The 15,850-nt window shown below is 41.8% G+C and overlaps 1 pseudogene; it reads right to left on the reverse strand.

Moving 5' to 3' along the window:
* Nucleotides 1-4,930: 4,930 nt before the first annotated feature.
* LOC118614295 lies at nucleotides 4,931-5,038 on the reverse strand (annotated as a pseudogene).
* Nucleotides 5,039-15,850: the final 10,812 nt, after the last annotated feature.

The raw sequence follows: 15,850 nt of genomic DNA on the forward strand, positions 1-15,850 counted from the left end.
TCCCTGAGACACGTCCTGCCCTGTCCCCACGATACAGCTGGAGAGGGAAGCTGTGTCTGAACTTATTACCAACCTCGTGCTACCCCTTACCCTGACTAACTATAATAATAGCACTGATGATGAAATGCCAGAATGGAGACCTACTGTGGCTAGAGCTACACTGAGCCCTTGTTGTGGAGCTCTGTAGGGGTTGGGAAAGGAGCTGAGCACAGCCACCTCCTTTTGTTACTGCTAAGGCTCCCAGAGAGAACCCCTGCCTGGAGCCACGAAAAGGCCCTCTCTGTGCCTGCTGAAGCAAAGCAGTTCCCTTCTATTCACAAAGGTTGGGCTTCTTAGCTATATCCAGCAAATAGGAAAGTGATGTCTAAAACTACATGACTGTGACAAAATCTTGCCATGTTAAAAAAAATAATAATAATCCACTAACTGATGCCTTGCATCTCTGTCTCTGTCAAAACCTGTGTCAGTCCCTGATCTTCCACCCGGCCTGTGAGCCCATCAGATAACCATGGGATTGCACGCCTACTTGTGCTCACTCTTCTTACTGTAGGAGTGAGGATGAGGCCCGCTCTACCTAGGGTGCTGAGCCAGGAATCAGTGTTAGCATCTGTCTCTGAAGGTGTAGCTATTGATGTAGAATAATAAAAAAATGTTCAATATTTTAAGAAATAATTTGTAAAATTGTTTTAAGAGTATATCCCCCAAACATTATAATTTATATACCTGAAGACAGAACATGTTCTGCATGTCCAAAATGGACACATTTACTAAACTGAAGTATTTAGGAAAATTTCTAGAAGAGTCTGAAGTAATTTTAACATCTTTATCACAGACTCCAAGGCCTCAGGCCAGTTCTCAGGTAAGCCCTCAGGGGTGACGAGAAGGCTTGCCTCTTGACCCTATAGTGGGCCCCTTCCCAGTCCTGGAATTTTGACTATTTCTTGAACATGTTACATCTTCTCTACATAGGGGGGGATGACATTTACCTCTCGGTTTCTGGGAAGATTAAATAAAGTGAGAAAACTGCTAGACCCAGGGCTCTGGCACATTAATCAAAGCCAGTTCTCGGCTTCCTCTCTTCTCTCCTCCCCTCCCCAGGGCTGAGGTCTCCACAGGACAGGATGCCGAGGGACACAAGTCCAACAGGCTGGGGCTCTGCTCATCCCTGACGTGGGCCTGTGGATGAAGGATGTGGCCACATGAGGCCTCCTCAGGTCATATGTCTTATAGAGACTGAAGGGTTTGTCTCCCCTACCCCTCACAGGGTCATCTGCTTCCTGGCCAGACCTACCAGTCACCACACCAAGGGAGAGACCTTAAAAAAATAGAAAAAAGCTCAAGTGTCTGTCCCACGTGTTCCGGTCAAGACCCTTTTGAAGGTACTGATGAAAGAACATTCAAACTCAGAAAAATTTCAGAAGAGCTTATTTGAGCCAAAATTTTGAGGATTGCCCAGATTCGAGATCTCAAATGATTGAGAAAATGCTCTGAAGAATGGCAGTTTTGTAGTTCATTTTATCTATTTAGAATAAAAGGATAAAACATAAAGGAAGTTACATGAAATCCACTGGTGGCAGATTTAAGGAGGCAGGAGAAAGCAAAGTGGGGAAACCTCTAGGATTGGCTAAAGAGCAAAATTGAGAAATACTTCTTTTATATCGGTGGGCTCGAGATAGTTAACATTAAACATTTACAGCACATAAAAAGGGTATTCTGACAAAAAGATAACAATGAGGAATTTCAAGGTCTTGTGCCCTGGGGGATTATGCCTCTGAGGAGTCTGAAAAAGATTACTCTGGCATTTCAAAGATGTGTTATCCTAGATGCATAAAAACAATGGAGAGGGCTTGCTTAAGGTAAAGAGTAATCTTTGCTAAGAAAGCTATAGACCTGGGACTTGACTATCTGCCAAGATAAACCCAGTTAGAAATTTATGATAAAACCATCCTTTCAGTTACTTTCGTAGTCACTAAGCTTGTCAGGCCTACCATGTGGCTACCCTAAGTCAGGTTTACTATGTTGCCCCCTTTACATTCACAAAGACCCAGGGAGACTCCTGCCTCTGTGATCAAGCTGTGCTTTCTATTAACATCCAAGAAACCCTGTATAATGTACATAAATATAAAGAAAATTATTTCAGCACATGCTTTCTGAGTATTTTTTGTTATTATGGAGTTTTTTTCTGTGGATCAGACACGTCAAATTTATTATCTTATTCAATATTATAAGGGTAAAATTTTTTTTAAAATGAATTATTTCTGTTGTCAAGAGGGAAAGAGACCTTTCCCGCACCCTTTTTAGATCATCTCTGTGAGAAATTTAGTGGTTGTGAATCCTTCTCTAATCATTTGATGTTAACATAAGAACCTCAAACTTTTATTAGTTTCAAGTATATAGTACACTAATTAGACCTAAAAAAAATTTTTATAAAAATTTGAGTCAAACAGATTATACACTTGAAAGCAAGACTTCAACAGGCTGAGAAAAATGCTTCAGAGTATAACAGTTTGCTATTTCTGTTATCCATTTGAGATTAAGGAGGAAACTTCCGTAAGGAAAATTACATGCAGGTGAGAGAAAGCAAGGCCGGCATCAGACTTCAGGATAGCTAAGACTATATGCTCTCTCCAGAGTGGTCATGGGTTAGAAGGAAGGGCCTGAAATGATACATTACAAAGGCGTGTTAATGAGATGCATAGAAATAATGGACAGAGCTTGCTTAAGGCAAATATAAGCATTTTACTAAAGAAGTTAAATGTCTGGGTTGTAAATACCCGCCATTACCTGCCCAGTTAGGAATATATAATCAGATTACCCTGTGTGGGTTACCTTCTACAGAACTCTTTTTCATCCATAATTCCAATGCTTTTGGTCCTAAATCAATTTGAAGCATGCATTGATCACCAAACTTTAGGGCTGATAACATAGTCTCACAGCGCTACCATAATCATGGGATGTAAGTTGAGACCAAATTTTTCCCTAAAAGGGAAAGAGCAAGTAAATGAAAAGCAGTCAGAACTCATAGTCTCTTTCGTGAAAAACCCACTTTGGAGCATTCCTATCCTATGAACTATCATGATCCGAGTTTAGCCTTCTGTCTCATTTTTCTGTATTTGGCATGTAGTATAACATCTACACAAGCCATAAAAAGGATATTAAAAGTTATCTTATACATCTTCTTTAGCTTGGCAACATTGTAAGATGTCTCCTTTCAATAATGTTGGCTAATAAGTTTCTTCATCTAATTAAAGTTCATCTTAAATGCACTGTAATGCATGGAAGAATATGAAAATTGAAAAATGGGGTATGCCAGAAAGCTGGCAAGAACCAAGTGGCTGTCATGAGTTTCCTAGAGCCCCAACTATTCATTTGTACCTATTCTGTACCCATATAATATAGCCTAGAAGTTTTTCATCATTTATTTTATAATGCTTCTCTTGCAATTTAATATAAAAACCAAACCTTGTGGTATTCCAGGGACCCTTCAGGAACACTGCATAGTTATTCCTACATACGTTAAGATTTTAATCCTTAAAATCTCAACTTCTAATGAAAACTAAGAAGTAGAAAAACCCAAAGAATAAGTATAAATATTATAATGACTAATATTAGCAGACAGATAATGACAGTCAAACAATTGGATTCTGAGTTCAGTATCAATCCATAAGTATACAGGCCTTGTTGATGTCTTGGGATAGCTGTCTACCTCGGATGTCAGAGGCTTCTCATCTTTAAGGAACCTTTGCTGACTGTTGTAGGTGGAGGCGGGTGTCAGAGACAGGGTAGGAGTTTATTTGTGGTTAGGTGCCTTTTTTAGAGGGGAAATGTGAATCCATGTACTAACTCCTGTAAGTTTAGCTGCACATGGATTAGTTAGTAATACCTGATAAGGTTCCCTTCAATGAGGTTGGAGACTGTCCTTTATTTGATATCTCTTCTAATAAACGAAACCTCCTAGTTGTAAGTCTTTAAAGTCTTTGTTTCCTGGAAACAATTTCTTTAAGCTGGTTAATAATCCTTGACAATAATGCAGAATGTCTCTTCTTAATAAAGTTAGTTCATCTGTCCCTTCATCCAGATGCATAGGGTGACCAGCTGCTATCTAATAAGGAGAACTAAAAGGGGACTATCTCAGGTTGAGGAACACTACAGGGAGACCATTGGGCCAAGGGTTTGTTTTAGTAGAAATTTACTTCCTCATTAGAGTCCTGTGGAGGAACCATTCTCATTGTCCTCACTTTACAAATGAGGAAAATGAGGCAACAAGGTGAACAAGCTGGGGTTGTCAGAGCTGAACAACTTTCCTGAATTGCAGTTTACCCAAAGCTTTCAGAGGGCCTTTCTGGTCTCATTGACAGGGCCCTGAAGGTTCCTGTGACTTAATTTAATGATCTGAAGTTAGAGAAGCCTATGGAAAAATTGTGAAGTACTACAAAAGCATTAGACATTCTTATCGAGCAAGGCATTAGCTGAATATTATAGACTGAGAGAACCCCTTCACCTTATATAACAAGAATGCTTCCAGGAGAGTGGAGAGCCTAGCTTGGGTACTATGAATACAATCAATGTAAAGATTTTATTTCATGCTTTATAATTTTGGGATATATGTCATTTAATGATTTGTAATAAAATCAAACTAATGTAAAATTAGTCTTCTTTTAGGTAAACTACTAAATTTAGCTGGACTTCGCTTTTTCAATCTTTAAAAATGACCAAATTCTAACATAATTTACCAGCACTGTCATAGAGATTTCAGGCCTCTCAGTCCTCACCTGGTGTTCTCAAGGGAGGCCACATTGTCAGACCTCTATCAGACTTTTGGAAGGTAGAAGTAAACAGATGGAGAGACAAAATCTCTCATGGGCACCCCTGAGATAGTTGAATTCTAAGAGGCACATCGCTTTTCATTTGGGTTTTGTTTTGTTTTTTAAGCCTACGGCACTTGGTATTCCTAGGTGGTCTCCCATCCAAGTACTAACCAGGCCCGACCCTGGTTAGCTTCCGAGATGGGTGTGTTTAGGATGGCATGGCCATAGGCCTCATTTGATTTTAAATTCACTTCTAGATCTAAACTTCTCTAGGTTCCGAAAGGCAGTCTGACATTTGCTACCTTCCTATTTTTCTAAGCTAAACAGAGCCAGATGGGGTCAGTATTCACACATTGCTTTGTGATTTCAATCAGAAGGAAAGATTTCCTAAAAAATAAACAGGATCCCTCTGTATTTAAAATGGTCTTTTCTTCTCACTTCATTTTTTCTTTTTTTTTTGGGGGGGGGGGGGTCTTAAGTGTAGCTCCTTGAATTTTTTTTTTTAATTTAAAAGGACTACATTTTTTAAAAGTGTATTAGTCAAGCTTGTGTCATTAATACCATGTAAAGATCCTTTTGTGATTCTTCCAGTGACCAGATGCAAATGGGCAGAATTAAGGCCTTGATTTTTCTGCAGACTGTGACAAATGGAATCAAATATACATTTTATGGATGGAAAGTAGGATATAAATGGGCATTTCCTGGACAGTTTCTCACCGGAGAAGACTCAAAGATTTGAGATAAGAAATAACGATAAAATGTGTCACCTCAGACTATTTGTTTAAGATCTGAAGAATGAAAGCTGTGCTGAATGCAGAGCTCTTTCTCTGGATGCCCCTGTAGTCCTCCTCAGATGGCTGAGGACACAGGATCCTGACTGTCCTGTAAAATGAAAGTAGAATTCCACTGCTGTGGGAAGCCTGCAAGGGCCCTGGATGGGAAGATAATCCCATGATCAGTTATAAATAAGATGAAGGGGGGAAACCAAGGAAACACCAAAAACCATTCTCTGGTTTTAAAGCTTATTTTAGGCCACTGACCTTATTTTGAAAAGCCACTAAATATGTCTATTTGGAGAGGATTTATATCTGATTTAAAAATGTTTTCTCTTCATCATCAAGCAATTTGTAAGTAAAACTATATTGCATGCCTTTCTGAGCCTGGCCACCAAGCTATGCTTCTCAAGCATGGATCACATTAGCATCACCTGTATGGTACTGGCCCCACCTCCAGAAATCCTTAGTAATTGGTATGAGGTGCCTTCCCCCACGGGTATTTTTAAAACCTCTCTAGATCATTCTAATGCACAGCCAGGGCTGACACCCTATTGCTAAGCAATGTTTGCCCTTCTGGTCTGGTAGGGCTCTTCAAGCAGAAGGCACTCTTGTGAGGTAGTGCAGACCAAATATCATTTCAAACCTGATAAATCAGAACATTGTACAAGACCAGTTTGACTTTGGCGGTCAAGGAGGGTGCACCTGGGTCAGGGAGGAGACTGGGAGAGGAAGGAGAGGGAAGGAGCCTAGCAGCTCACATCCCATAGGTCAGAGGCTGTGTAAATGGGCGGGGAAGGGGATCAAGCTTGTGGAAGGGGATCAGGCTTGAGAAAGTGACCAGCCTAAGGACAGGTGACTGGTGTGCAGCTGAATGGAAGATGAACCACTCTGGCTCAAATCTTTCTGAATCTAACAATCAAGCAAACAGTCTTAAAAATCGTGAGGCTGTTATGGGCCACGTGTGGGCCTGTTGTGGTGCAATCTAATCTAAGACCCACAAAGCCAACTGAGATGAATTGTGAGCCTTTATTAGCAGGCCAGCGACTGACTCCCCCCACTAGAGAATCAGCCCTGAGCCTCTAGAAGGAATAGCTTAAAAAGCCCCCAAATCCCCTCTAGCAAGCAAGCAGTTTACAGAAGCAGAGGCTGGCCATTAACACATCTTTACCCAGGATAACTATACCTTTAACGTTAGCATATCTTTGCACAGAATATCTCCTAGAACTACACCCTGTTTGACATTAAACAATGAAAGCAGAAGTTGGCCATTTGAAAATTTTCCACCCTTAACAACATCAAACAAGCAAGCAGGTTTACAGAAGCAGAGGCTGGCCATTAGCATTTCTTTGCACAGGACATCTCCTAGACCTACACCCTGGTTAAACATTAAACAAGCAAGCAGATTATAGAAGCAGAAGTTGGCCATTTGAAAAATTTCCACCCTTAACAGGCCTTACTTCCTTGCATGGGTTCTCACATTTTATCTTCACTGCAACCTTATGAAATTGGTATTTTTATTTGTTTTCTATATGAGAAAAACGGAGACATTGAGATGTTAATAATGTGCCCAACAACACCCAGTCAGGAGCCACCCCAGAAAGAGTGCACAGTGTCCAGGGTGGCAACCACCTGGGGCATTAAAATGTTCTGTAAGTGTAAAATTCTCACCTGATTTTAAAGACTTAGTACAAAAAATAAAGTACTAATTGTTTACATTGGTTACATGTTTAAACGATATTTTTCACACATTGGATAACATAAAATATATTATTAATAGCTATCTCAGGTCTTTTTGCTTTTTTAATGTAGGTACTAGAAAATCTAAAAATACCAGTCGAATTCTATTTCTAGTGGGCAATGCTACCTTGGAGCCTACCCTCTTACCTGTCCCCCTCCCTCCCAATATGGTGTTTGGAGTAGAGGATTCCTGTGCCATGGGCCGGCTTCACTCACTGCTAAGTAAGTGCAGATCATGGGTAAGGCACTTTTATGCCTGAAACTCAATTTCCTAATCTGAAAAATGGGCGAGGAAATCTCCACACCACAGAGAAGCTACTAGAACCCAGAATGATAACTGACATACACTTGGAGGGTTCCAAGAGCAAGAGGCTGCGACACACTCGGCACTGACAGAAGGCTGGCTGCTCTCGAAATGCAGGACGGGTTTTCTATTCTGAACATTGGTTGGTGCAGACAGCTCACAGCTGCTGGCCGACTGGAGCAGCCTAGGGCTTATGTGCTTTCCAGACTGCTGGTAACATGTCAGTGAACAGTCTCATCAAGTTACTGGGATGTGACCAGTGTAAAAAAAAAAAAAAGAAAAACAAACAAAAATAGTAGAAAATATTAAACCACTTCGCCAGTTAAGAGGAAGAATTGTTCTGAGGGACTTTTTAATTACTTTGTGTTTCTGTGTGTGTGCGTGAGCATGTAATGAGCGGGGATCCAAAAACTTTTTAGTGTGGAGAATAGAAGACATTTGGAAACCCCTGGAGTGGATATTAAATAAACTTTCAGGGGCTGACAGAGGAGCAATATCGAGGGGAGACTGATGAAGTCTCCCAGGAAAGTGGGCACAGAAGCTGGAGAAGGGTTCCTGTGGATGTAGAAGGACAGGGCCGCAGGGAGGGCTACAGGCAGGTCTGGACCGTGTACCCTAAGGTAGCAAGGTACAGGGACGGTCGCGGGCAGGGAGGTAGAAACAAGGCTAATCTACAAAGTTGCACGACTGCCCCAAAGGGAACGCGGATGACAAGCTCAGCCCGGCCTGCCGGCCCTGCTCCAGACCCCCCACTTCCCACCTCAGGCCTCCAGCCAGCCAGCCAGCCCTGCCCCACCCCACACATACCCGCTTCCCGCCGCCCTGGCCCTACCGGAACGGGTTCCTGGAGCTCAATACCCCAGCTGACCCCGCCCCAGCCACCGCCCGCACAGTACTCATGCAGGCCCGCCCGGGCTCCGCCCTCCCTTGGCTCTGTGCCTCCGCAGACCCCACCCCCGCCGCCCTCCCTGGCCTCCAGGTACCAGCATTGCTGTCTCCGCTGCCCTTATATCCACTCTCCCATTACCTGAAATGGCTTTCAGGGTATAAGTATGGCAATAGGGCAATGCTTGTGTATTTAGTGGATCAATAGCCGCTGTTCAGAAAGTATGGGCGCCTCCACGGCAGCGGGCTTCGCAGAGCAGTTCTGGGGATGCACATGAAGTCAGTCTATCAGCATGAGGGGATGCGGCGGGCACTGGAAAATGGGGATACGGAGAGTTTCTAACAGGGCGTTGGCAAAGCGTGATAAGCTGCAGGTCAACATTGGAGGCTGCTGCAATGCGCGTTCCCACTCCAGGGCCTGAGGGGCAGGGCCGCGGTCGTGAACCCTGAGGAAAGACTATCTTAGTCTGTAGAAACGTGTCACTTGGTCTGAAACTATGTAGTTTACTACTGGAGTTAGAAAATGAGGATCACTTTAATTTGGGGCTTGGAGAAAAATCCTAGCTGTAAGTGGGGATTCTAAAGATGACCTTGACTCAACTTCTGGCATTCATCCCCTAAATAGTAAAGCTTTAAATACATCAAAGATTTAGGATCTTCAGCAGTGCTTGAGCCCTCAGAGGTGGAATCAACCCACTTATACAGAGCCAAGCTCAGGTTAAACATTCTTGAAGTACTGTTTGCCGAGACACCATCTAGGGAGAAATGGTTTGGGGGTATATGAGTTGCACCATTTTCAGTGAAGCTTCTGTCCTAGAGCAATCCCTGGCATCTTGTAAGCTTGTCAAGATCCAGGTCATCCAGAGCATTCACAACCAATTCACCATGCTTGGCTTTGTACTCACTGAAAATATTTAAGTGACTGAGGATATCCTCATTCAACTATTGGACAAGAAAAGAGACCCGTAGCACCCCACTACAGACCGCACTCCCAGGTTGACATAGTTCCTCTAACTGGCTCTCAAATAGTTTGAAATCCATTTAATTGAAAGATCATCCACCACATTTGTCCCACACACAAAGCTGTCATGAAGGGCCTTTTTAAATTCCTTAATGAAAACTCAGAGCATGCAAAGTATATTTCAACAGTTAGTCCTGAGAGCAAATCTTTGGGAAGAAGTTATATGGTCACATCACATTGGAGAACTCTGAATACTATATCCCTCTTTTGGAAAGATACAGTATATCTTAGCATATCAAGGCTCTATGTTTACTCGAAAATCAAACTGTTTAACAGAAAACCTCATTCATTTTTTTATGTAATATCAATTGACATCTGAAGTAGGCAAATTAATGGCCCTCCTAAAATGTCCCCATCCAAATCCCTGGAACTTGTGAATATGCTGGGGTTTATAGCAAAGGGGGAAATTATCCTGGATTACCCAGGTGGGTTCAATGGAATCACAAGGGTCCTCAAAAATGGAAGTGGGATCAGAAGGTCAGAACGAGATCTGACCTTCTGAGGTCAGAAGAGATTTGAAGATGCAATGCTGATGACTTTGAAAAGGGAGGACAGGGCCATGAGCATGGTATTTGGGCAGCCTCTAGAAGCTAGAAAAGGCAATGAAATAGATTCTCTTCTAGAGCCTCCAGAATATAGTCCTATTAACACCTTGATTTAGCCCAGTGAGATCAATGTCCAATTTTGCACCTACAGGGCTATAAAATAATTTGTGTAGTTTTTAGTTACTAAGTTTAATTTGTTACAGCAGCAACAAGAAATTAACGCAACATCCTACATGAAACACTGGTCTACAGCCCTAATATCCCAATCAAAAAAAAAAAAAAAAGAAAGACACCAGGACTGTCTGCTCCTGAATAGAGAACTGCCCTTCTGAGCGCTTAGAAGCCACAATTCATAACCCACCTCTGGAATTCTGCCACGCAAATCCCTCAGGCATACAACGAACACACAACATCCTGGAGGTGCACCAGACGGCAATGAGCATAGTATGCTCCAATTGTTTAAATCTCTCTCTCTCTCTCTCTCTCTCTCTCTCTCTCTCTCACACACACACACACACACACACACACACACACTATTGACCCTGAGAAGGAATATATCAAAAATGACTCCTTACAGTAAACTGGGCCCAGAGTTTTCAACAGAGTCTAGCAGCCTTTGTTTACAGAGGCCTCTCACACACTTTGCATTTCAGGGAAAAGCCTCAGATGGGGCTGCCAAGCCTCCTGAGCTGAGTTCTCGCAGGTTGAGCTGAACCTTATAAAGTAGTTCCTGGAATTGTATTACAACCGATTGGTTGAGATTGCCCCATTCAATCAGAGCCATGCAGCTAGATCCTTATTTGCATGTTTACCATCCAGAGTGGCTCCATAACAACCAATAAGTATGTGATTTCTACCAATCAGTACAGTGCTATTTGGACCAATCAAACTGTGGATTCCTCATTTGGATAAAAATGAACCAATCAAAGACAAGAGTGGGTACTTTTACTATAAAAGTGGGCCTCCCTTTGTCTCAGGGGAATGCACTTTCAGTTTCCACTGGAGGCTGCATTTCCCCATTTTGCAAAATGTTCACCTGAATAAAGTCTCTCTTTTTATAGCACCCCAGACTGGAGATTCCTGTTGGCATTACATTGGTGGTAGTTACCTTTTGTTGACACTACTTGGAATATTTCTGGAAGGAGGGAAGAAAAACGTGTAATAGTGCTTGCTAGAGACAGGGCGTGGGTCTGGAATCTCATACTTCTTTGGGAGATTTCATTGCACTAGGAACACTGTGTGTGTATGTTTTAAAGTATTTTTATAGTTTTACCAGGTACCATTTTCTTTACCATGGTCACGTGCTCCTTTTCCTGTAAAACACAATTAGGGAGAAAGAAATGCAGAATACAGGTGGAGACTGGTGTGGATCATTAGTAGCACACACAGGAAAGCCTGGGCGTCCTCCTTGAATCAACATGGCAGTCTACCTGCTATATTTCCACTGCATGCCTCCCTTTCCTAGCTATGTTGCTCTCAGTTGGAAGACAAAATACTTAGGCACTGTGACCCACTGCTGATGGATCCAGGATTGAAGAGGAGCATGGTGGTAGCTAGCAAACTTGCTCCCTGGGCAGCCCAACTGGTCAAGGGAGCAGGAATGAGAATCCAGACTCTTTGCCCTCATGTGAATTTGAGGAATGCCACACTGGATACTCAACCTTGAAGATGGAAAATGAGAATAGATATGAAGATATTGTCCCAAGCTCAACACAAGTAGTTTCTGGTAGTGAAGTTTTTTCAGCATTAACCAGGCACAAAAGGAGATGGGAGAAAATCCACCTCCATGTAACTCAGTAACGATAAGATAGAGCCTTGCCTGCTTTGCGCAGTCAAACCAGTGTATGAGGTGCCCATTGTGTGATCCCCATAGATACCCTCCATTTTGTCATGGAACCAGCTGCAGCAACTGTTGTGAACAGAAAGTTATGAGCTTGTGTTCATTGCTCCTACAAATCAGCCTCCTCTTCATCATATTTTTAATATCGCTGGAAAAAAAGTTGGCAATGAAATAGTGTTTTAATGCAAAAAAAGGGGGGTAATAAGTAAAATTTAACGAATAACATTTGATTAAAGCAGAACCATCTAATCGTGTGCTTTAGACTATGTTTCCAGCTTTTCCTATGTCCACCAACTTTCTAGAGGAAAACAGTGGAACCAGATAATGTAGAAAGGTAATACAGTGACAACTATTCCCACTTTAGTAGTAATTACTTCTTAATTTTTCTCAGGTATAAAACAGATATGCTTTGGAGGCTGGAATAAACACAAGCAAATCTGGATGTTGTAATTGTCACCCAGCATCTATGCTTTTTACTTCCAAGAGTTCTCCCAGGACTAGTGTTTTGATCCAGGATGTTGACTACTAAGAATATTAATCTTACCTATGACTTGGTTTGGGTTAAGATACTTTTTAAGGAAAGAAACAATCCCTTTCACCTTTGTGAATAATGCTTACTAGCCTGGGTTTCTGGCTAGCATGAACCTCAGAGACAAATCCAAAAGAGGCTGTGTCCCAAAGTACTCTGCTGACTGGAGTCTTGTCTAGACTTAGTTTATTAAACATAACAAATGTTTCAAACAAAAACACAGTTCCTCTAGTCTCTTGTGTTTCCTGGCCTATGGTATATTGTGCTCCTGGGAGCGACAATTTGATTATAGGGACTCTAATGATAAGTTGTTTTTTTTTATTTTAACAGTTGTAATAATTTTAATATGCACTAAGAAACTATAACTAGCAAAATATTGCAACCAAGTCAAAAGAATGATTGATTACATCTAAAGTCAACTCATTTGTCACAGGCAAGTATGTGCTGATGAGATTCTAAGTTCGTGTATTTTTAAATTTTTTTGACCAAGGGAAGGAAAAGTTGTGTGTATTACATTGCTAACTACCAGTTCCTTTCAGATTACATTCATCCATCTGTGTGTATACAATATGAAAAATGATCTGAAGTAATTGTTCTGTACTTGTTTATCCACCAGTCTTTGATTAAATAAAAAGGAAAGCCATAACATGTGTCAATTCAGAGAAAAATATGAAGAAAAATAGAATAAAAACCTCGATAACCATGACAAGTATGACGCTGTGCAGCAGTGACTGATGCTGGGAACCGCGGCTGTGTGGAGGGAGGTCCTTCACAGCATTGGCACAAACCAGCACATCAGACAACATACAGCAAGCGCCTCCACACTGAGGACTTGTGCACCTCTACTTCCACCCCTCTCCAGCTCTCCATGCTGATTTGTTTGATTTAATGTTCTTTAGAAGAGTCTCCTGCGTTTTCCCTCTCTTACTCGACACTGTTTTCATTTTTCCATAGTCCCTTCCAGGAAGAGGCCATTTGCATGACACTATTTGCATGCAGATAGTTTGCATTTGGCTTATGTAATTCAATATTATATCAAAAGCATTTTCCATGTTACATAGAGTTTTTATTTTCAAGAGTTGATTGTTTCCATTTTTTTTTTTTTTTTTAATGAATACCTTTGGACACATAGCTCTTGTCTTCTGGCAGTATCTTTTAATACCATGTTTTGTCTCTGAAGATAATGAGATATATATGCATGGGGGTAGGTGAAAAGAGCACTGAATTAAGAATTAAAAAACTGAAACAGAGCTTTTCATCACTGTGTGAAAACAGTTCCGTTCCCCTGGGATTAAAAATAACAAACCTAGCCACAGACAGGGCCTAGTTTTCTTTCACAGACTTCACAATCTAAAACAAATACCACAGATAGTAGAGAAACAAAGTCAAAAGTTGTTGAGAATGGCCCAAGTAAAGAGTGGTCAAGCCTTGCCTTCTGGGCATACCCAATATATGAATTTCCTGTGGCTGCCATAACAAATGACTATAAACGAGATAGTTTAAAACAACAGTTCTTAGGTCCAGAGGTCTTAAATTGAGGTGTCAACAGAGTTGGTTCCCTCTGGAGACTATGAGAGATAACCTGTTCCAGGGCTTTCTGCTCGCTTCTGGTGGTTTGCTGGCAATCTCTGACACTCCTTGGCTTACAGATGCATCAATCCAACCTCTGCCTCCATCTTCAATGGTCTTTCCTTCTCTGTCTCTGTGTCTCAAATTTCCCTCTCCTTTCTCATTCAAGGAAATAAATCATTGGGATTTTGCCCATCTTAAATCCAGGGTATTCTCAAGGCACTTAAGTTAATTACATCAGTGAAGACCATTTTTCCAAATTAGGTCATCATCACATGTTCCCAGAGTTAGGATTTAGACATAGCTTTTGGGAGGCCAATATTCAATTCATTACATCCAGCAAAGATGTGTAGGAAAGGAAGAGACCCATAGAGAAGACACAACATTGTGTCTTCTTAACAAGAAGACAGCTGCTGTGCCATCCTGAGGCAATGACTAACATGAGCAAAGAACTAGTATGGAAAGGTTAAAGGCGCATGAGAAGCAAGGTATATTTTACTATAAATTGGGAAGCCTAGGAATAAATAGTGTGAGATAAATTAACCTGCACATCTACTAGACGTCAGACAGTTATAGGTGCTGGGAACGTAGCTGTTAACAAAAATTCCTGCCCTCATAGAGCTTAAATGCTGCTCAGGAGAAACAAGTAGTAAACAACATTAAAATGTACAATGTCTAACACTTTAGAGTGGAATAATCTGGGAGAAAAGCTTCAGAAAGAGAACAGCCAGTGCAAATACCTGAGGCAAGAGGCCTGTGATTAGACAAGGAAGGAAGCTAGTGGGTATAAAGTCCCTGAGGTGTGACCTGCCTCAGTTTCATGTATACGTATGTATCTTATTAGATCTCTGAATCAGAGAAATAATTCATCACTTATATTGAAAACAGCAGCCCAAATAGTACCTTCCTGTACCCCTACTCCCCAAGAGAGGAAGTGACTGTCACCTGTGCATGTTGTACATCTGCATCACAGTAGAGGAACCCTTAAATTAGGAGGCTTAGATATTTTTATGAGGGCTGCTGATGATCTATGCCTCCTCTCCTCCAGAGAGAAATTAGTCATTGTCCTGTGATGTGAGAATCTCTGGGATAGAAAGGAAAGGGTCTCTAGACATGTCACCCTGAATACATGCATGCAGATAGAGCTGACTCCATCTCGAAGCTAATCTTCCATCTTAACATCTTAACCTGGACACTTGACCCCTTTCCCTTCCCCCAGGTGGACTCTGGCATGTATACTGAGGCTCTAGGCTAATCACAGAATTCCCTTAAACCCTTCCTCCAGGGCGAAGTACCTTCAATGTTATCTATCTCTTAGGTCACCCTGGCACCAGGGCCTCCTGGTATCTTGCCCCTTTGTTCCCCTGAGCAGCCACATATTCCCTTCAGCTGGTGGACCAGGAGATGAAAGATGCAGAGACCTAAATGTTCTGCTGCAGCCCAGGATCCATTTCTTTAAGTTCCCTATTAAACTCATTAAGCAACAAGTTGGACTTGTCTGCTTTGTTCTTTGGTCCCTCGGCTCCTTCGGAATTTGGGAGCCATTTACATATGTGACCTTTTCACAGAACAGCAGGGCTACTCTGCAGAAGAGAGGACTTTGCCATCCTGGACACTGTCTTCCATTTGCTATTCAGTCATCTTTGCAAAGCTACTCAGTGCCCTCTGCTCAGACACGCAGAAACATAAGAGCCAGAACTGTCTCCCAAAAGTGGGTGATGTCAGGGAGCAAGAGCATCACAGGGATGAAGTTAGAGAAGGGACATAGGCCCTTCTGTGTATAAAGACTATGACCAGCACCTTGGCATTTATTCTGAGTGAAAAAGGAACCAAAGG

This window comes from Rousettus aegyptiacus, unplaced genomic scaffold (assembly GCF_014176215.1).
Source record: "Rousettus aegyptiacus isolate mRouAeg1 unplaced genomic scaffold, mRouAeg1.p scaffold_m13_p_2, whole genome shotgun sequence".
NCBI lineage: Eukaryota > Metazoa > Chordata > Mammalia > Chiroptera > Pteropodidae > Rousettus > Rousettus aegyptiacus.